Source organism: Scyliorhinus canicula, chromosome 18, assembly GCF_902713615.1.
Source record: "Scyliorhinus canicula chromosome 18, sScyCan1.1, whole genome shotgun sequence".
In the NCBI taxonomy this organism is placed as follows: domain Eukaryota; kingdom Metazoa; phylum Chordata; class Chondrichthyes; order Carcharhiniformes; family Scyliorhinidae; genus Scyliorhinus; species Scyliorhinus canicula.
This window is the reverse complement of record NC_052163.1, coordinates 76,360,866-76,382,778: the sequence shown is the minus strand read 5'-3', so window position 1 is coordinate 76,382,778 and position 21,913 is coordinate 76,360,866. Positions and strand designations below refer to the sequence as shown.

Below are 21,913 nucleotides of genomic sequence, written 5' to 3'. Positions count from 1 at the left end.
ATCTGTTCTGTTAATTAGATCATGGCTGATCTGTACCTCAACACCATTGCTCTAAATTCCATGATCCTCTTGCCTAACAAAAGTTCATCAGACTCAGGCTTGAAAATTTCAACCGACCCTTCGACTGGGCCATCACTGTTCGGAATTTGAGGTGTCATTTATGAGGAATTGCTGTACTGCAACAGAAAATCTCTGAGATATTAACAATACCGATTGACATTCATTTCAGTACATTATTAAAGGCCGTATAGTTGGAAATGCATCTTTCAGATAGAATGTTAAATTGTGGGCCAGCTTAGGTGAATACAAAATACTAGGAGTAACATTTGAAGCAGAATTGCAGGGTCCTGCCAGTATCATGGCCAACCTTTGTTCTTTAACCAACATGAGAAATGAGTGTCTGGTCGCTTACTTCACTGCTGGTCACAGGACGGTATGCCAATTAACTGTATCAATTGCTTACATTGCAACAGTGACAGCACTTCAAAAATATTTCATTGGCTACGAATCAATTTGGAATGCCCTAATCTGTGATGGGGGCTATATAAATGCAAGGTACTTGTGTTTTCAGAAAAATGTTAGTTGAGTAAAACTAATTTCATAAGTTTCAAATAAAACATGAATAAACTCATACAATTTTAAAATTGTTTGTCCAAAAACATGGCAGTTTAGACACATATTTGCAATTGCTCTTGTATGCAAGATATTTAGCTTGCAAGCCCACTAACCCTAGCAATACAGTTCAGAAGGATAGATCTACAGCATTTACTCCTGTTAATTCAAAGCAAATTTTAAGCACCGAAAATGAAAAATATTCAATAATTTGAATTAATTGAAATTGGAAATTTAATATCAAGAAACTGAAGCAAAAAGTATACTTAGGCAACTTTGAATTGAGACTATGCAGCACTTCAAATATATCAAAGCATTTCATATAAAATTATTCTAAAGTACAGTGACTTAAATAGGCAAATATGATGGCTAGTTTGTGCATAGAATCCCACAAAGAACATTGAGGTGAGTAACCACATAATCTATCTTTAGTGGTGTAGTTGGAAAGAGGAACATTGGCCAAACCACCACAGGAACTCCTTGCTCCATTTGAATAGTGCCAGCGGTTCACAGCTTAACATTGATAAATGGTCCAACAATGCAGTTCTCCCTGACACCATACTGGAGTGCTAGTCAAGGTTATGCACGCAAACCTGGCTTCCAACTTTGATTTGAGAGGCAGAGTGCTACCAAATCAGCCAGCTGAGAAACCACAGAAGAGACCTAAAACGCATATGTAGACAAAGGAACAACACTTGAAACAACCTCAATATTAATATAAATTTCGAGATTATCACCGCAGTAAACATGGATTCCCAATTTGCCACGACGTTTAAGTCTTGAACTAGTTTGCTTCCTTGCTTTCTTTATAGGAAATGCTATTTGGAATTTTCAATAATTTCCATTCACAGGAAAAGATCTTTCCACAAGGATGTGTTGTGTTGAGCCATTTAAATTGTTTTAATAGCATTTACTACACAAGAACTGCAAAATAATCTAGAAGCCACAGGCACAAAGCTCCCACAGGAACCCACTGCATGCCACTACCACTGCCTATGTACTGAAACAAGCATTATCCAGTGGAGGGCTGTGACAGTTGTTCTAAAGCTGCACAAACAGAAAGCAGAATACTATAAAAGGAAATGCAAGCTGGTAATTCAATTAAGACATTCTAAGGACATCAAACTGAAAAGCACAGCAAAATAAGTCACACCTCCCAATTAAAACATTTCACCCAGCAGGCCCAGATATCAACAGTTTGCCACACTTTAGATAACAAGTTACAATAGGACTGTTGTTATATGTCATAATGGAGAGGACTCCCCACTCCGTTTGAGCAATGAAATTGCCAGGCAAAACTCCCAATTGTGGTCTGAAAAGTGTGGTGCAGTATACCGAGCTTATGGGGTTTGTCATGAACACTATTTACAGAAAATTGTTCATATTCAAGGACTAAGAACATTCTGGTACAATTTGTGTTTGAAAAGACATTTTCTTAAGGAGGTAGTCCCAGGACTCTGATCGGCATTCCTGGAAGATAAATTATTTTACAAGGTGATAAGAAGTTTTAAAGAGGCTGGAAATGTCTTAGACCCTAGTGGAGCATTGACAAAGGGTCAAGTTAGTTATGGCTCGGGAAAAAAAATATGCCTGGAAAACGGTGTTTAAAAATTGGTTATGGTTTTGCTTTGAGAAGAAGGACGACCAACTGCTTGTGAAAAGAAGTCAGCAGCCTTTTTGCAGTCCACAGCCAGCCCACAGCCGCAAGTGAATATAAACTGCTCCTAAATTGTTCTACGAGCTTGGATTGAGTACTTTCAAAGATTCCTCAAGCCCACCTGAAAAGGAGCAGTGCAAGAGTCACCAATTGTTTCACAGAGCAGTCCCGAGAGACCAACCATATAAACCAGATGTCATTTCAAGGAGTCCACCACCTTTCCTTTTCCCTTGAACCACTTTTAACCTTTGACAGAATTCTTCAATTTTATTTTGTGTGTGTGTGCACGCGAGAGGCACACTTAGAGTATCTTGAAAGAGTAGTGAATACAGATTCATATTTCATAATGCATGTTAATAAGCTTTGCCTTTCTATTTGACAAGAAAAGTTCCTCTCAGTCAGAGAGAAACAGAAGAGCAGATGTGATTTGACCCAAGTGGACTGGGAGCAGACACTTTTAGGTAAATCTGTGACAGAATAGTGGGACACGTTCAAGAGGAAATAGGGAGAGTGCAAGGCCAACATGTTCCAATCAACAAAAAAAGGGTGGGACCAACAAATCCAATGAACCTGGGATATCGAGGAATAAAAAGAAAATGGAAGGATTATGGTAGATATCGAGGGTTCAAAACAGCAGAAACCTAGATATGTGCAGAGAATTTAAAAAGGAAATTAAGTGAGCAAAAAGGGGACAGAAAAGGATATTGGCAGGTAAAGTAAAGGAAAATCCTAAATAGTTTTCCAAGCACATTAAGGATAAAAGGATAACTATGGAAAGAGTATGGTCCATTAAGGACCACAGTGGAAATTTGTGTATGGAGCCGAAGGTCAGGTTCTAAATTAACATTTTCTGTTGGTGTTCACTCGTGAGAGGAACGGTCTAGGTATAGAAATCAGGGAGAAGGACTGTGATAAAATTAAAGAAATTAATATGGACAGAGAGGAGATTCTGAGTGGTCTGGCAGGCTTAAAAGTAGACAAATCTCCAGGACCAGATTAAATATACCCCAGGCTGTTGAGTACGGCAAGGAAGGAAATAGCAGGGTTGCTGGCAATAATCTTCAATTCCTCTCTGGCCACAGAAGAGGTGCTGGAGGACTAGAGGATAGCCAATGTGGTACCATTATTCAAGAAGGGAGGAAGGGATAAACCAGGAAACTACAGTCAGTCATTCTAACCTAAGTGGTGGGGAACCTATTGGAAGCAATTCTGAGAGACAGAATTAATCTGCATTTGGAGAGGCAGGGATTAATCAAGAACAGTCAGCATGGATTTGTTAAAGGGAGGTCATGTCTGACCAACTTGGTTGAATTTTTCGAAGAGGTGACCAAGTCAATACTCAATGCATTTGGCGTAGTCTCTGGACTTCAGCAACACTTTTGATAAGTTCCCACATAGAGAATTAACAGTGAAGCAAGAGCCCATACCCTTTCCATTGTTATCCTTTTATCCTTAATATGCTTGGAAAACAATTTAGGATTTTCCTTTATTTTACCTGCCAATATCCTTTCCTGTCCCCTTTTTGCTCACTTAATTTGGCAAATTGGATCCAGAATTGGCCGAGTGCCAGGAAACAGACGGTGATGGTCAAGGGGCGTTTTTCTGACCAGAACTGTGACCAGTTGGGTCCTGCAGGGATCAATGTTGGGGCCCTTGCAGTTTGTGGTTTATGTAAATGATTGAGACATGCATGTAGGAGGGTTGATGATACTGTAGCCATCTGGGATGGCCACTTTCGGTATACAAAATGGAATCTCACAGAGACTCTCGGGAAATATGGACAATACTAAGCAACAAGCAGGCACAGAGCCTGAATGTATATTTGGAAGGCAGTTTGCAGACGGAATCGAAACTCGGAGTCGATTTACATATTTGATGGCCCATCTCCGGGAAACAAAGGACGAGTACTCAGGTAGCCGATACTGTTCCAGACAGCCCGGCGCCACTACCCAATCAAAAGACACAAACAAAGCAAGGCCAACGGCCACCAAGGACACGCCCAGCCATCAGGGCACCCACCCCTTTATTGGTTTAGATCGATGACAATGATCAAGAAACTGCCCAATTAATTGGGACCAAGCTTAAGGCCCGCCTAAAAGCACGCAAAGCCCCTCCAAGTATAGGAAGGAACCCCCGACAAAGGTTCAGTCTCTTGGATTCGGCTCTCAAGCGGAGAGACCCTTCCACCAGCATCACCAGAAGCAAGTAAGTTCAAGGTCAACGCTTGCTACCAGACGGACGACCTTAGCTGTAATCCTGTTACCTCTTTGAACCCAACTGCCTCAGATCCGAACAACGGCCATTGTTCCTCTGACCTAAGTGGGCACCCGAAGTTAAGTATAGGCATTAGTGATAGATATAGTTTATTTTGTAGTATTATCGTGCATGAGTAGATCTTACTGTGTGTAAATAAATAGTATTGACTGGTGTATTGGCTCGTTGATCGGTATTCGGGTTGAACCTTGTGGCAGCATCGAGAGATACCTGGCGACTCTGAAAGTATACACATAATTAGGATTAAGAAAGGTGGCCATATTGATTGCTATATTTATAGCAAATAAACAGAGCAACAATATTAATATTAGTGGGGTGGTAAATAGAGAGGAGGATAGCCTTAGATTATAAATCCATAAACTATAGGAGCAGAATTAGACCATTTGGGCCATCAAGTCTGCCCTGCCATTTGATCATGGCTGATCTCATCCTGGCCTTAATTCCACCATTCTGCCCGTTCTCCATAACCCATTAGCAATTAAAAATCTGTCTGACACCTCCTTAAATTTACTCACTGTCCCAGCATCCATCGCACTCTGGGATATAGATGAGCTGGTCAGATGGGCTAATCAGTGGGAAATGGAATTCAATTCGATAAGGTTAGATCCTCAGGCGTGCCTAACTGGAAGATGAGATGTTGTTCCTCCAGTTTGCGTTACGCTTCACTGGAACATTGCAGCAAGGCCAAGGACAGACATGTGGGCATCGGAGCAGGGTCAGTGTTAAAATGGCAAGCAACAGGAAGGTCAGGGTCCTGAATGCGCACAGACCGAAGGTGTTCAGCCTTGAAGGCACACTGCAGCCTTCCAGTCTCAACATCGAATTCAACAACTTCAGATGATTAGCGCTGCCCCATCTCGGCCCATTTGGTTTCATCCCATTTCATTTTAACTGTATTTTACCATTTCTTTCTTTCTTTATATATATTTACCCCCCCTGATGTACCGTCAATTACCACGAGACGAGAATGGTGAAACAATCGAGGCTTTATTGCATAAGATGTTGTGCCTCCTGCAGCTGGAACCAGAATGGAAGCAGCACAGGAGAGCATACACTTTTATACGCCGCCTGCTGGGAGGAGCCAGCAGGCAGGGATTTACCGTAGTACTTGTAATACATGGGCCATGCCGTAATACATGCAATATATTACCAGTGGTGTTTACCACATTCACTCCCTGTTTAAAAAAAGAGTCAGCAGGGGTGACGAAAACATTACAGATTAAGTCTGTGGGGCTTTGACCCTCTGCTGCGATCGCCTCAGTCCTGGTGGTGATGTGGGCGCCGACGTGATCACCTGCGACTCCAGAAGCATGATGTCCTCGTCTTTGTCACCCCTGAGTGGATCCAGTGGGAGGACGGATCCTGCTAGGGTGGGCTGCGGTGAGGTTTGCTGGAAGGAGGGTGGGTGGCGTAGGGGTGAATGAGGCAACGGGGGGGGGGGGGTCAGGTCAGGAGTCGTGGGTGGGGACCCAGCAGGTGCCAGGTCCCGGAAGGAGACTGTATCCTGGCGCCCGTCGGGGTGTGCCACATAGGTGTACTGCGGGTTTGTATGGAGGAGGTAGACTTTCTCGACCAAGGGATCCGATTTATGGCTCAGCACACGCTTCCGGAGGAGGACAGGTCCAGGAACCGTCAGCCATGTTGGGAGCGAGACCCCAGAGGTGGACTTCCTGGGGAAGGCAAACACACATTCGTGAGGGGTTTCATTAGTGGCAATGCAGAGGAGCAACCAGATAGAGTGGAGTGCGTTGAGGAGGACCTCCTGCCAGCGGGAGACCGGGAGATTTCTAGACTGAAGGGCCAGCAGGACAGCCTTCCAGACCGTCCTGTTCTCCCTCTCCACCTGCCCGTTTGCCCGGGGGTGGTAGCTGATCATCCTGCTCAAGGGCTGAGCAGGAACTGACGCAGCTCATCGCTCATGAAAGAGGATCCCCGATCACTGTGGATGTAGGTGGGGAAACCGAACAGAGTGAAGATGCTGTGCAGGGCTTTGATGACCGTGGCAGTAGTCATGTCAGGGCATGGGATGGCGAAGGGGAACCGGGAGTACTCGGCAATTACATTGAGGAAGTACACGTTGCGGTCGGTGGAGGGGAGGGGCCCTTTGAAGTCAACGCTGAGGTGTTCAAAGGGGTGGGAGACCTTCACCAGGTGCGATCAGGTCACCAGGGGCTGGTTTAGCTCACTGGGCTAAATCGCTGGCTTTTAAAGCAGACCAAGCAGGCCAGCAGCACGGTTCGATTCCCGTACCAGCCTCGCCGGACAGGTGCCGTAATGTGGCGACTAGGGGCTTTTCACAGTAACTTCATTGAAGCCTACTTGTGACAATAAGCAATTTTCATTTCATTTAGGGGCTGGTTTAGCTCACTGGGATAAATCGCTGGCTTTTAAAGCAGACCAAGCAGGCTAGCAGCACGGTTCGATTCCCGTACCAGCCTTCCCGGACAAGCGCCTGAATGTGGCGACTAGGGGCTTTTCACAGTAACTTCATTGAAGCCTACTCGCGACAATAAAGCGATTTTCATTTTCATTTCTATCTGGCTGGTAGAAGTGCGGCTTGCACTCTGCGCAGACCTGACAATCGGTGGTTATGGTCCTGACCTCCTCAATGGAGTAGGGCAGGTTGCGGGCCTTGACAAAAGGGAAGAACCGGGTGAGCCCCCTGGGTGGCAGAGGTCATAGTGGAGAGCCCAGAGTCGGTCCACTTGTTCGCTGGCACATGTACCGCGGGATAGGGCATCAGGGGGCTCATTGAGCTTCCACGGTCGATACAAGGTCTCATATTAAACATGAAGGTACTGACCATTCCCTATCGCTGTGAAGCAACAGTGCTAACCACTCTATTTGGTTCTCTTTCATCTGGAGCCAAGTTAGGAATGGTCAGGCTATCTCCTGGTCACTGTTGAGAACATATCGTGATAGAAATTCAGCTGCTAGCCTGTCAAAGAGGGCTTTCAATTCTGAACAGGTTTGAGAAAATGGCAGTGTTTCACAGCAGCAGCATCAAGTCCATCTTCCGACAGAGCCAATAAGACAGCCTTTTGCATAAATTTTGTATATCTGCTCCAGTAAACCCTGCGGTCTCAGCCATTGGTTCCTCCAATGACACATCATCCAGTGGAGTTTTAAATGTGCAAATTCTCTTGTTTCTTTATCTGGAGATGGAAAAAAAATTATCTGGTCAAATCTCCCAGGTCGCAATAAAGCATCATGTAAGAGCTCAGGACGAATTGTAGCAGCCACTACAATCACATCTTTGTTACAAACCTCCTGAAACCCCAACTTCTTTGACTGTTCCAATTGTTCTCCTTCAGGCAGGAATATTTTCCTCTCAGGGTCTCTCCTTTTCGCCAGGGGCTAACCAATTCCATCCATTTCATTAACAAGAAAAGAGAGCATTCACTCTTTAACACTACGGTCCGGTGTTCAATCGAGAAAGACAGACAGGAAAGAACATCGGCAACGGTAGCATTGTGGATAGCACAACTGCTTCACAGCTCCAGGGTCCCAGGTTAGATTCCGGCTTGGATCACTGTCTGTGCGGAGTCTGCACATCCTCCCCGTGTGTGCGTGGGTTTCCTCCGGGTGCTCCGGTTTCCTCCCACAGTCCAAAGATGTGCAGGTTAGGTGGATTGGCCATGATAAATTGCCCTTAGTGACCAAAATTGCCCTTAGTGTTGGGTGGGGTTACTGGGTTATGGAGATAGGGTGGAGGTGTTGACCTTGGGTAGGTTGCTCTTTCCAAGAGCTGGTGCAGACTCGATGGGCCGAATGGCCTCCTTCTGCACTGTAAATTCTGTGAGGTTGGAAGCTGCAGCCTTCACCACTGTGATCTTTGCACATCCAGGCAATCCATACAGGGAAATTCGATGAATGGGGGTCACACCCATACTCACAAATACCTCTGGGTTCATCACTAGCCATTCAATAATCTGTCAGAGTTTCAATTTGACTTGATCCAGGCCTCCAATCTGGTCCCACTGGACAGGTTTGAAATCAGTCAGTACGATGCTGCTTCTGAGACAGGAAGGCTGCACAATCCTCAGCGCTTCATGGAAATCTGCAACAGTAATTTGGTTGTCCAATGGTTCCTTGGAGCTGCTTCCCACAAGCTGCAGAGCAGCCTCTCGACACTGTGCTGTCAGGTCGGCACCAAAATTACCACTCGTAGCTTCTGCCAACCAAGACAAGTCAACATCAGCCCTCAGAGGTATTGCCGAGGTGCCCGCTTGCAGAATGGATTGTCACTGCAACATGGTCGGGTCACAAATTGTAATCTCTCAGTCTGGCCTCCTTAGCGCAGACTCCAAGGCTTCGGAACTGCTGCTCGCCACCACCACTAACATCTGTGCCCATCAGGGTGAAAAGCTGGGCCACAAGCCGGTCCTCGGGCCAGTTTACTGCTGCCCCTCTCCGGGGCAAAAGCCAGACTATGTCGTCAGTGTGGAGACGACAAGGCCCGGCTTGGGCCATTTCAAACAGTCACCTCAGTTTCTGCTCATGCCCCCCTGGCCGAACCTCCTGGATAGCAGCAGGAGGCGCCTGCCGCTCATGGGCCAGGACATGGAGCAGTGCAGTCTTCCCCACACATGGGGGCCCAAGCAACAATAATTCCCGGGGTCAGGGTCGCCCTAGGCAGCCCTGGTCCTTGGGGAGCCGGGGCGGCAGGCTCATCAACCCCCAGAGAGGGAGGCCACCTGCTCAAGGCCTCCTCGGCGCAGATCTGGGGCCTCAGCCTGGAATTGCTCGCCGTTCAGCACCCCCAGGTCCCAGGAGGCCGGTGCTGCCTGGCTCCAGCTCCAGAGCGGTAATTTTCAGGAGGCGCAGCCCAGGCAAGGCCCACAACAACAAACCCTGGGCACAGATAAACATCCCTCAGCAGCTCTTTCAGCCCCTCCCCCCAGGCCCCCTGTGGCTAATTTGGTTTTTCTCTTGCTAAATATGGAAATAAAAATATTTATCAATATAGCTGTTCTTCAATGGTCAGATACTGAGCCATGCACAGCGCGGCTCTGCCTGGTAAACACCAGCACCGGGGAGCCGAGCCCGGGGCCCAGAGCAGCTCGAGGCCAGGCCTCTGACCCCAGCCACTGAATCCCGCCACCCAGTGCAATACAAATAATCAAAACATTATGTAACTTCATTCACTTAGGTTAAAAAAAATGATGAAATGCAATAAGCAGCTCCAGGATGCAGTTAAAAAAAATCCCCTGGCTTTGTCACTTATAAGTTATAGGGGTATGGATAAAGAATTTCAGCCCTGCTTTAATATGTTATTTCTATATTGTTACCACTTCACAATCACTTTAATTAATCTTTATTGTCACAAGTAGGCTTAATTAACACTGCAATGAAGTTACTGTGAAAAGCCCTCAGTGGCCACATTCCAATGCCTGTTCGGGTCCACAGAGGGAGAATTCAGAATGTCCAAATTACCTTACAGCACGTCTTTCGGGACTAGTGGGTGGAAACTCCGGAGCACCCGGAGGAAACCCAGGCAGACACAGGGAGACTCCGCACAGGCAGTGACCCAAGCCGGGAATCGAACCTGGGACCCTGACGCTGTGAAGCAACAGTGCTAACCACTGTGGTGCCGTGCCACCCAAAAGTGGATTGTTTTATCTGCTCTCTCCACTAAATAAATTAACTATTTATCCCTCAAGCTGAACAAAATGTGATGCAAGGTCACCAGTTAGTCCAGGAGCAACCTGATGCAAAAGTCAGAACCTCAAGGTTTAAATATTATTTCTAATTTATTCCATGACATCACTGTCAAAATCACAAGGTATAGAATTCTTTATCATTTTATGGAACTAGTGTCTATCATTCCCAAATCAAATGGAGAGGAACAACACCCCCTCCATTATAGGACAGTGTCAATCACAGAGCAAACTGCCCTCTTGTCTGCTGATTCCAGTCTTAGACAATTATCACAACTTCATCAGTCTGCTATACCAGCCATCCTTCTTATCATTCTAGGAGTTGTCCATGAAGTCCCAAATTATGGGCATTTTCTACTCCAGCTTTAATACTGCCTTTAAGACTTCAATGAGTATTCCAACATTTACCAGAGACAAATTTTCATTTCATCATCCTAATCCAAGTCACAGTGGTGAAATGGTAGTGTTGTGCCTGCAATGTCACCCCAGTGTCTCATCCCTTCACCCAAATCCATATAACTTTGTTACATTTTTCAACTCCCACTTGTTCTTAGTATTTTCATTTCAAAATAAACTCACCCTCTGCCCACACGCTTTTTCTTCATGCAGTTCTTTAGAGTAAAAGGAAACGGAAAAATTTGCCTGAGTAAACCACAGCAATAGGGTAAAGCATTAATGAACACCTGCGTCACATCAACTGAGGTAATCTGAGAGAGAACATTCCACTGAAAGAGTTTCTACAATGTAAACTGCAATACTAAAAGTGGAAACATAGAGATCAAACTAGCTAAACAAGAAGATGAATACGATATAATGACCTGAATCAAAATAATGGGTCAACTCATTCAGCGGCCCTTTTTGCTGGATCTGATGGAACTATTCACAGACATCAGATTAGTGACTTCTGTTGTAAGACTCACAGAACGCTGTGATATAATCTACACTAGAAAGGACACAAGGCACAAGATCCTGCAGGTAACAGATCACACTGAAGTTACAATCCCTCATGTCAGATATCATATGTAATCATAATTTGAGTTATTAGTCTTTAAAGTAAAAGTTATCTTCTCTGCTCTTGAACTCTTCAAATGCTATTGTGATTAGTTCATTTCCTCTCCCAAGTTGCATATCTTTTGAGTTTGTGGATATTATTAGGGAATCTTGAAAGTAATGTTCTTATTATTTTGTAGCAAGATGTGTAAACCAATACTTTTTTTAAAAAATCAAATTCTAGGTCACTTATCCTGAAGGATGGAGCAATCCCTCTCATTACTGAGTAACAAACGTGGGGACACTCTTCCTCCATTTGTAGAACAGCGGTTCAAATTGGCAGAGTGCCAGTGAGAAAACACTACAGAATAAGAATTTTGGGTCATCGGAAATCAATTTCCAGAAACATGGCCCCATTGCCTTTAAACTACTGAAATTAATTGGTTCACACAGAAAAGCTATGATGGAAGTATCAACTGGCATCTAAGGTTAACAGTTAAGGTACATCACTGGAGTGGAGGAGGTGGTGAAACTTTTTCCTGTACTCAATCTTTCATGATTGAATAGGATTGCCTCCACCACAACCTCCTTGCTTTGAAGGCAACAAAAATATTGAAACTGTTTTGCTTTCTTCACAGTTGACTAAAATCAGATCAGATCTTGCACTCATTCGAGAGTAACTTGTAGTATCACAGATTGTTACAGTTGCATGCAAACTTGAGATTCAGCACAAGTTTAAAAAGTGTCAATCATATTTATATTACATCAAAACTGAAAACACACAACAGGTATTGGTTTGTTGCAGGATATTGATGAGGAGGTAGTGCAATTAGGATCAATATTGTCAAACACACTGCAGGATTAGTTAATTTGAAACAGATTAAGCAGTTGTTTATTGCAGTTATTTATTGGAACAAAACCACGTGCAAGACAGATACATGATGGAATCCACAGATTTTCTAGTGTTGCGCACAGGTATTCAACTTAATTAAGTAGCTAGGGCAGCACGGTGGCAGTGGTTAGCCACTTAGAATTGAAGACACTTGTGATCTTTATCCACTGCAACATAATGCAGATTTCAACTCTTTTTGACAAAGTATCCTGCATATTAATTCTTTAAACATTGCCATAATTAGTTAGAAACTGGAATTAGCGAGTAAGAACGACATGCCCAGAAGGTAAAATCACATTGAAAGAATAAGGGAAACCAAACAAAACATAAGTAAATTCCCTTATTTGTTTCAGAAATAAACAAAACGGTGTCAAGGGGATAACTGAGTTCACACTAAGATGTTTTCAAAAGCTGAAACTTGAACAAGATATGCCGTAATGGTGATCAGTAAATGTGCGAGGACTCCTCCACATAGTTATTTTATGAATCAAGGAACTCAATGTGGCTACAGGTTGTCCAGAATGAGTTTTCTGTGTTGTGAATCTCCTAAAGCCAGAATAAACATCTAATAGTGTCTATCTGAGATTTAATTACTTTAAGGTTGAGTCGCCTCCTGCCCCAATCCTGAACTTGCATCCTTCCCTAGTTTCTCTCTGAACTTCTGTCATGCCCTCACTGAGCTCTTTCATCCATGAGACCCACCTTCTGCTTTCTCAATCCAATTTCCACTAAACATAGGCCCCCCCTACCCCACTCTCGTCATTATCATCCCCTTTTCAAAAAGCTAACCCCTGAACCAATCATCCCATCTCCAACCTCCCTTTCCTCACTAGTCTCTGAACAGTTGTACTTCCCACCTTTCCCAGAATGCCATGCCTGAAACCTTCCAATCAGGTTTCTGCCCATGACACAGAAGCAAAAACCAGTTATCAAAGTTAAAAACAATGTCCTATGCGATTGTGACAACGGTACTTGATTAATCTTGATTAAAAAGGGGATCAGGGGTTTTGGGGAGAAGGCAGGAGAATGGGGATGAGAAAATATCAGCCATGATAGAATGGCGGAGCAGACTCGATGGGCCGAGTGGCCTAATTGTGCTCCTATGTCTTATGGTACACCACCTTTCATTGTCTGCAGCCTTTGATTTGGCTTACCACACCATCCATCTTCAATATTTCTCCACTTGTCCAGTTGAGTGGGACTGCACTCACCTGGTTCTTATCTATCTAACTGAGTGATAAATCACATGCAATGACTCACTCTGTTACCTCTGGTGTCCACTTCAACACCACCTCTCTCAATCTTGCACTGTTGCTAATTTATCAGACTGCTCATCCGACATCCAGTACTAGATGAATGGATATTTCCTCCAACTAAATATTGGGAACACTGAAGCCACTGCCCAGCTTCACTCCAAAAGTCCATTCCCTCTCTTCCAATCTTCCTGACAACTGGCAGAGTAAATCACACTGCTTGTGATTTTTGGTATCTTCCAACCAGATATCCACGCCACTACAAAGGTAATTTCCATATCCATAACATCATTCCTGACTTGAGAATTCTACCAGCTGGCCTCCAACACTCTACTAAATTGGCTCCCAGTCAAGCAATGTCTTGCTTTTAGAATTTGCAGCCTCGCTTTCATACGCTTCCTAGGTCTCGCTCCTCCCCATCACAGTAATCACCTCCTCCATCAGAACCCTCCAAAATCTCTGCGCTCAATTCTGGCAACTAGAGCATCCTCGATTTAACTCTTCTTGGTAGCCATGCCTTCAGCTGCCTGGGTCTCCGCAATTTCTTCTCCAAACCTCTCCGACTCTATCACTCTCTCTCTTCCTTTAAAACCTACTTCCTTGTCCAAGCTTCGGGCATCTGCTCCAGTATCACCTTGTGTGGCCTGATTATAAGGTTCCTGCGAAGCACCTTGAGATATGTTATTGAGTTAAAGGCACTACATTAATATAAATTGATGCAGTTTAATGCCAAGTTAAAATGAACAACTAGAGCTGTGTAATTCATGGGGTGGCACGGTGGTGTGCACTGCTGCCTCACGGCGTTGAGGACCCGGGTTCGATCCTGGCCCTGGATCACTGTTCATGTGGAGTTTGCACATTCTCCCCGTGTCTCCGTGGGTCCCACTCCCACAACCCAAAGATGTGCAGGGTAGGTGGAATGGCCACTCTAAATCGTCCATTAATTGGAAAAAAATAATTGGGTACTCTTAATTCATATTAAAAAAACAGATCCGTGTAACTCTCGTACAGTTATGTCAAAGCTCTGAAGGACAGTGATAACAGAATCTGCATCTGCAAGATGGTGGCGGAGTGGTAATCTCACTGAACTAGTACACCCTAGGCCCAGGCTCTGGATACATGGGTTCAAATATCACCAAGGCAGCTGGTGGAATTTTAATTCAATTAATAAAATCTGGAATTGAAAGCTAGTCTCAGTAATGGTGACCTGGAAACTATCAAACCCAACTGATTCCCTAATGTCCTTTAATGAAGGAAATCTGTCAGCCTTACCTGTTCAGGCCTATATGTGACTCCAGATACAATGTGGTTGACTCTTGACTGCCCTCTGAAATGGCCCAGCAAACCACTTAGTTATGGGGTAATCAGAGATGGGCAACAAATGCTGGCCTTGCCAGCAACATCCACACCTCAAGGAAGAATGATTGAACATTTTCCCGGGCAAGGTCAAGCTCTGCAGAGGTTTGAACAACAAACTTCGATTTGAAGACCATGACTTGCTGTAGGTGGCAGGTGTGGAAAACCTAAGCATGGCACACAGACCCAAGAAAGATTTCAAAGCTAAATACAATACTCAGAGAATCATTCTAAATACAAAAAGTCAACTCAGAGAAGGAAAACGCAAGTTGGAGCCAGTCAATTCCCAAATAGAAAAATGTTTTCCCCAAGGACATCACCTTCCGAGACAGCAACAGACAAGAACACTTGCCAACAGAAATAAACAACAGAAACACCTGATGGTCCTCATGAATCTAAAGTGGGGAAGACGATTCAGCTCTCATGGCATGTTAATATTCCATTGATTCTTTGTTGTTGGCTTAGAATCATAGAGTCGCTACAGTGCAAAAGGAGGCCATTCGGCTCATCAAGTCTGCACAGACTTTTGGAAAGAGCACCCTACCTTGGCCCACACCTCCACCCTAACCCCGTAACCCCACCTATCTTTTGGACACTAAGGGCAATTTAGCATGGCCAATCCACCTAACCAGCACATCTTCGGACTGTGGGAGGAAACCGGAGCACCCAGCTGAAACCCATGTAGACACAGGGAGAAAGTCCAAACTCCACACAGGTAGTGCAAACTCCACATAGACAGTTACCCAAGGCTGGAACTGAACCCAGGTCCATGGCGTTGTGAGGCAGCAGGTGTAACCACTGTCCCACCGTGCCGCCCAAAGCTTATCCAAATGCAACACTTACGTAATGCCTTTGAAGGAGTTAAAATGTCTCAAGGTACTTCGCAGGATCATAATCAAATAAAAACTGACACCAACTCAAAGACAACAGACATGAGGGAAAAAGTTGACATTAGAACAGCTGTTAAAGAGTTGGGCTTTATAAATCATCTTTAAAGGTTGTAAGAGAGAGATGAAGAGCTTTATAGAGAAGTAAGCGTTTAGAATCTAGTTGGCTGAAGGCATAGCCACCAATGGTGGAGTGAAGGCAGGGCCGGATTAAGACCCTTAGAGGCCCTAAGCACTTAAAAGGTTTTGGTGCCCCCATATATATGTAATTCAAAATATAAACAATAATAAACCATAAAATTAAATTTTATTTATCGAAATTAAACAAAACTTACAGTAAGATGGAAAATGTTTATTTTTGTATACCTCCACTATTTATATTTGAAAAGTTTTCTCCTACTTTTTTTAATTGCAAAGTCTTTGATCAGATCCTCAAAACTAATCTTAAGTAACACATCTGCTTCTATACTTAATAGAGATAAGGCATCCAGCCTGCCTTGTTGCATAGTTGTTCTGATGGGATTTTTAATATACTTCAACTGAGAAAATGAACGCTCATCTGAGCAATTTGTGACCATTAATGTTAAAAATATACGAAAGCCAATGTCTACATTTGGAAAGGCACACTTCTACAATTCTCTACAATTATTTTATAAAGTTCAGCATGACTGAATCTTGTTTTTACACTTTTTGTTGCACTGAACTTATGGCGCACATATGAATGAAACTGCTGAAGCTCAGCTGAGAAATTACTGTTGAAGTCCTCTGGGTAAGCATCAATCAGCTTTTGACAGCACTGAGAATACCTTTCAATGTTAGTAGATGATGAAGTGACATTATGTGGCCCATCACTTAGAAAAGAAAATCTCTCTGCTATTTCTTTGTATATCTCTCCTCTTCTTTTCATCTCAGTTTCAAGTTTGTCAACAATTGTGTAAAAGGTGGTGATACGAAATTTATCTCTGGCATTCAGATATACATCTGGTGCATCTCCGTCATTGGGTACCTTCTTTCTGATACGTTTGCGAGTTGTAGCTGCCTTGTAATCAACATCTGGTAGCATTTCCTTTGTAGCTGCTTCATATCTTTCAAATTCATCTCGTGAAGTGCACAGTTGGTCAGCTAATGATACATACAGATCTGCACATGTTTTTAAGTTCACATCCTCATTTTGTAGAACTTGGCTTACTCTGTGAAAATTCTGCAAAATCTCATTCCAAAAATTCAACATAAAAACGAATTCTAGCTCTTGCATCTTATCTGCAATATTATTTGCTTCTCTTCTAACGTCTCCCTTTTGTGACTGGTCTTTGGCTATATATTCTAATGCTTCTAAAATTTTAAGGAAAGATTTCAAAATTGCTGCTGTTGCCATAGCATGTGCCACCCATCTGGTATCAGAGAGGGATTTTAAGACACTTTCATTTCCAATACAACCTTTAAGAGTTTTCCACCAGCTGCTTGAGGCTGAAAAAAAGGTATAGAGTAACTGCACTGTAGAGAAGAAATTAACTGCCTCTTGACAGCAGTCAACAGCACTTTGGCCAACCAGATTTAGTGAATGAGCTGCACAGGGCAAATATATAGCAAACTTGTTTGTTTCTAAAAAATTTTGCTGCACCCCCTTATAACGCCCAGACATGTTAGCAGCGTTGTCATAAGACTGACCCCTACATTTTGAAAAGTTTAGCCTACAAGCTTCACGTAAGTACTGCAACACCTGATTTGCCATTTCCTCACCGGTATGGCTTTTCATTTCCAGAAAGGTTAAAAAGCGTTCAATAGGCTGTCCATCTTTTAAGTACCTAAGTACAACACTTAACTGATCGATATGTGATAGATCTGGTGTTGAATCAACTGACAAACTAAAATAACCAGAAGATTTTACTTCGTCAACAATGAGCGCATGGACCTTTTGTGCCATTAGTTTTTTTTTTCCTTCGATTTCAAAACCCTTGGCGGAGGTCTGCACTCTCTGAGTGCTCTTGTTATTATTGTTTATATCTGTATGTAATTTTTTCATTTAATGTGGGGGCCCCTTTTTGCAGATCCTGGTTCAGCTGCACCATTTGCAGTACTGCACCATATGGCCCATGGACCATGGTAAATTTGGCTATGGAAAATTTCTATGGTGCCCCCTTCCCTTGATGCCCTAAGCACGTGCTTATTTTGCTTAATGGTCAATCCACCCCTGAGTGAAGGAAGCAGGGGATAACACAAGACGCTGGAGTTGGAGGAACACAAGAGTTCTGAAGGTTGTAGGGCTCAAGTAGAATACTGAGAAGGCAAGAGGTCAGGCCATGCAGCGATTTCATTGAGGGTTTTATAAAAATGAGTCAGGTATTACACAGGATCTGGTGAAAGTTAGAATAGAGGAAGAAGGGTTTTGGATGAGCCCGGGTTTATGGAGGGTAGATAAATTAGGAACATTAGGAAATCAACAGGTTTGCACAATTATTGGTTAATTTTACACTTCAGTTTTAATACTCTTTGTGAAAAGTATGGATACTGCCTCACAACAAATGCTGCAAACAGTTTTCAATTTTCATGTTGCCTACCAAGATGGATATGAAGAAAGGCGAAACAGGTAGTGTTTTACACCTGTGGTGATATGCATGTACACATCAATGTATACAGTTATCGGTACAACCTCTGACCAGAAGATGGCGATAGAGATCCACCATATGACTTGAGACACCCGCCAGTTGGTAGTAAGTCATACAAGAGAATAGTCGCATTTAAGAGTAGCACCGGGAGAATTTGCTGAATTCATTAGTAGCCATCGTCTGTATTATCGTTCATTTGTTATCTTTCCACGTGCTTATTAATAAATCATCGTTCTAGTTAAACAACTAGATGTTCTGTGTACATCATTATCACGGTCATAACACAGAACACAACAACACCTTCCCCACACTACATATCCTTCAGCATCCAAAATATATCCCTTTTGGATCTGAACAAAGTCAATGATTGAGCATCTACAGCTCTATACATCAATAGATTAGAAAATTCCAATGGTCCACAATTCTTAGGATGACAAAATTTCTCCTCATCTTACTCACTTTGGTAGCAAAAATAGGAAGGCAAATTATCTGAATGGGTGTAGATTGACAGCGGTAGATACTCAGCAAGACCTTGGTGTCCTTGTGCATCAGTCACTGAAAGTAAACACTCAGGTACAGCAGGCAGTAAAGAAGGCAAATGGTATGTTGGCCTTCATAGCGAAAGGATTTGAGTATAGGAATAGGGATGTTTTATTGCAATTGTATTGGGCATAGGTGAGGCCACACCTGGGGTACTGTGTTCAGTTTTGGTGTCCTTCTCAGAGGAGGGATGTTTTTGCTATGGAGGAAGTGCAGCAAAGGTTCACCACTCTGATTCCGGGAGTGGCGGGAATGTCATAAGAGGAGAGACTAAATCGGTTAGGATTATATACATTGGAGTTTAGAAGAGTATGGGGGGATCTCATAGAAACGTATAAAATTCTAATAGCATGCGACAGGGTGTATACAGACAGAAAGATTGTTCCGATGGTGGGTGAGTCCAGAACTAGGGATCATAGTTTGCGGATAAGGGGTAAACCTTTTAGGACTGAGGTGAGGAGATAAAACTCTTCGGGCTAAAAGGATCAAGGGGGGAAGGTGGGATCAGGGTATTGAACTTGTTGATCAGCCATGATCATAATGAATGGGGGAGCAGGCGCGACGGGCCGAATGGCTGGAAAGGTTTTAGAGAAAGGTATTTGGCACAATCACGGGGGTCTTACATATGGGTGTGGAGCCTGGTCCCTTAGAAGCCATATTCGAGATGTCGGACCAGCCTGAGTTGCAGACGGCAGTGGATGTTTTAGGTTTCATCTCGCTGATCGCTCGTATGTGGGTCCTGTTGGGATGTTGGTCAGTCTCTCCACCCTGTGCCTCGGCATAGCGGGGGAACCGGCTGGAATTTCTGACCTTGGAGATGGCGAGGTTTGCACTGAGGGGGGTGAAGGAGGGGTTCTACAATTCTTTGGGGTTTGTTTATTATGCACTTGCGGGAATTGGTTACCGTTAACTGTTGCCGGGAGGGGGGATTGTTCCATTTTTTGTATTGTTGCGGCTGCTTTTATTTCTCTTTTGTATGGTGAAAATTATGAAAATATGGCAAATGAAAATATATTTTTAAAATTAATAAACTTGCAGTATGAGCAAAGAATTTGATTTATTCCTATCCAATTCACACACAAAACAAATAATCATGGTCACAGCATTTATGACAATTGCAAGATTAAAATGCATCAGTCCATATGGATTGTTGTTATATATTTGTAGGGAAGAGGGAAGTCATAAGAATTTATTTGAAGGTTGATTTCCCTCAAGGAAGAGAGGGAGAGAGAGAGAGACAGAGATAAATGAATCCCGCCTTATCGATAACTGAGAAGCCAGAGAGCTGACTCCTCATGCTATACATTGAGAAGATTAGTTCATTAGCATATGTGAATTTACCCATTTACAATGGGAGAATGCAGATTCAAAAATGAGAGCAAGGACAAGTGATTACCTGACAGCATAAAAGAACAGGAATACTGTAGTATGAGAGACCAATAATCAGATATTTGCTGCTATATTATCATTAAGGATAACTATCAAGAAGAAATGTTTTCACATTAAAACTTGAAAAGTTTTGTTAAACAGTTTCTTTTTTTAAAAATCCAATTAAGGGGCAATTTAGCCTGGCCAATCCATCTCTCCTGCACATCTTTGGGTTGTGGGAGTGAGACCCATGCAGACACTGGGAGAATGTGCAAACTCCACATGAACAGTGACCCGGGGTCAGGATTGACCCCTGGTCCTCGGTGCCATGAGGCAGCAGAGTTAACCACTGCACCACTGTGCTGCCCTTTGTTAAACAGTTTCATACGATGATGGGGTATTGAATTCCATCAGTGCATACTGATTTACGAGCTCAAAGCAGTTTTCGGATTGAGGTGGTGTACATTACAGGAATTTCTGGTTCGCTGCTGGAGAAGGTGGTGGAAGCAGGTACGATAGTGACGTTTAAGGGGCGTCTTTACAAATACATGAATAGCATGGGAATAGAGGGACCCCGGAAGTGTAAAAGGTTTTCAGTTAGATGGGCAGCGTGGTTGGCGCAGGCCTGGAGGGCTGATGGGCCTGTTCCTCTGCTGTATTTTCCTTTGTTCCTTGTTCATAGTTATGAACGGAAGAATTAAATTGAAACATCTTGTTGAAAGAAGATGGCAATTGATTGGAATATAATCAAAACACAAGATTATTTTGTAAAAAATGTTTATCTTCAATTTTCAAAGTCTTAAAAATTAATGGGTCAGTGTTGTCAAAATAGCCCTTTGCTTAATCAAATTACTATGGCTTTCGTCTGTAATAAAATAGCGGGTACAACCATAAACTTTTACAGTAGGTTATTTGTGGCAAAGGAATTACATACAGTAAAGTTCGAACTGATAAACACTATCTCAATTTACACAATATTCCTATGCAACATGAAATATTTTGACACTTCTGCAATTTATTTATTCTGACTTAAAAACACATCAATTACAACACCTAGGAATGTTGTAGTTTTCTTTTCCTCATCATCTACTCTTAATTTCAAATTTCAATCGTAAGTAGCGATTTTTATTATTAGATCTGAAGCAAATAAAATTAGTTTTTTTGTATACTTTGCAATAGCTAAATTAGCAAATGTAAGTTGTGCTCAGCAAGGCCATAAAAAGCAAACCAGACACTAGGCTTTATTTCGAGAGGGATAGAATTAAAAGTAGGGAAATTATGATAAATCTGTATTCAACCTTGGGGTTAAGAACATAGAGTGCAGAAGGAGGCCATTCGGCCCATCGAGTCTGCACCGACCCACTTAAGCCATCACTTCCACCCTATGCACGTATCCCAATAACCCCTCCTAACCTTTTTGGACATTAAGGGCAATTTAGCATGGCCAATCCACCTAAGCTGCACGTCTTTGGACTGTGGGAGGAAACCGGAGCACCCGGAGGAAGCCCACGCAGACACATGAAGAACGTTCAGACTCTGCAGACAGTAGCCCAGAGAGGAATCGAACCTGGGGCGCTGGCGCTGTGAAACCTCAGTGCTATCCACTTGTGCTACCGTACTAAACTCCATTTAGAATGCTCTATGCAGTTCTGATTGCCATTTTATTTTATTTTTAAAGATATAGAAGCGCTGCTGAGAGCCTTTTACAAGGACAATACCAGAAATGCTTCGGTATACAGGTCATGAAAGGATCAACAGGCTGGGTCTCTTTACTCTTGAAAAAAATGCAGAGGTCGAAGGGATAATCTAATCGAGGTA

The 21,913-nt window shown here is 43.2% G+C and overlaps 1 protein-coding gene across 6 annotated transcripts in view; it reads right to left on the bottom strand.

Moving 5' to 3' along the window:
• Window positions 1-21,913, bottom strand: part of eps15l1a (epidermal growth factor receptor pathway substrate 15-like 1a) — a 584,484-nt gene that overhangs the window by 460,956 nt on the left and 101,615 nt on the right. Inside the window, exon 1 of one of the 6 annotated variants that reach the window (XM_038777807.1) lies at window positions 10,783-10,810. The exons of the other annotated variants lie outside the window; for them this stretch is intronic. The gene's annotated coding sequence lies outside the window, so the exon portion shown is untranslated. Of the gene's footprint in view, window positions 1-10,782; window positions 10,811-21,913 lie in introns of those variants that run through there. 6 annotated transcript variants of the gene reach the window in all.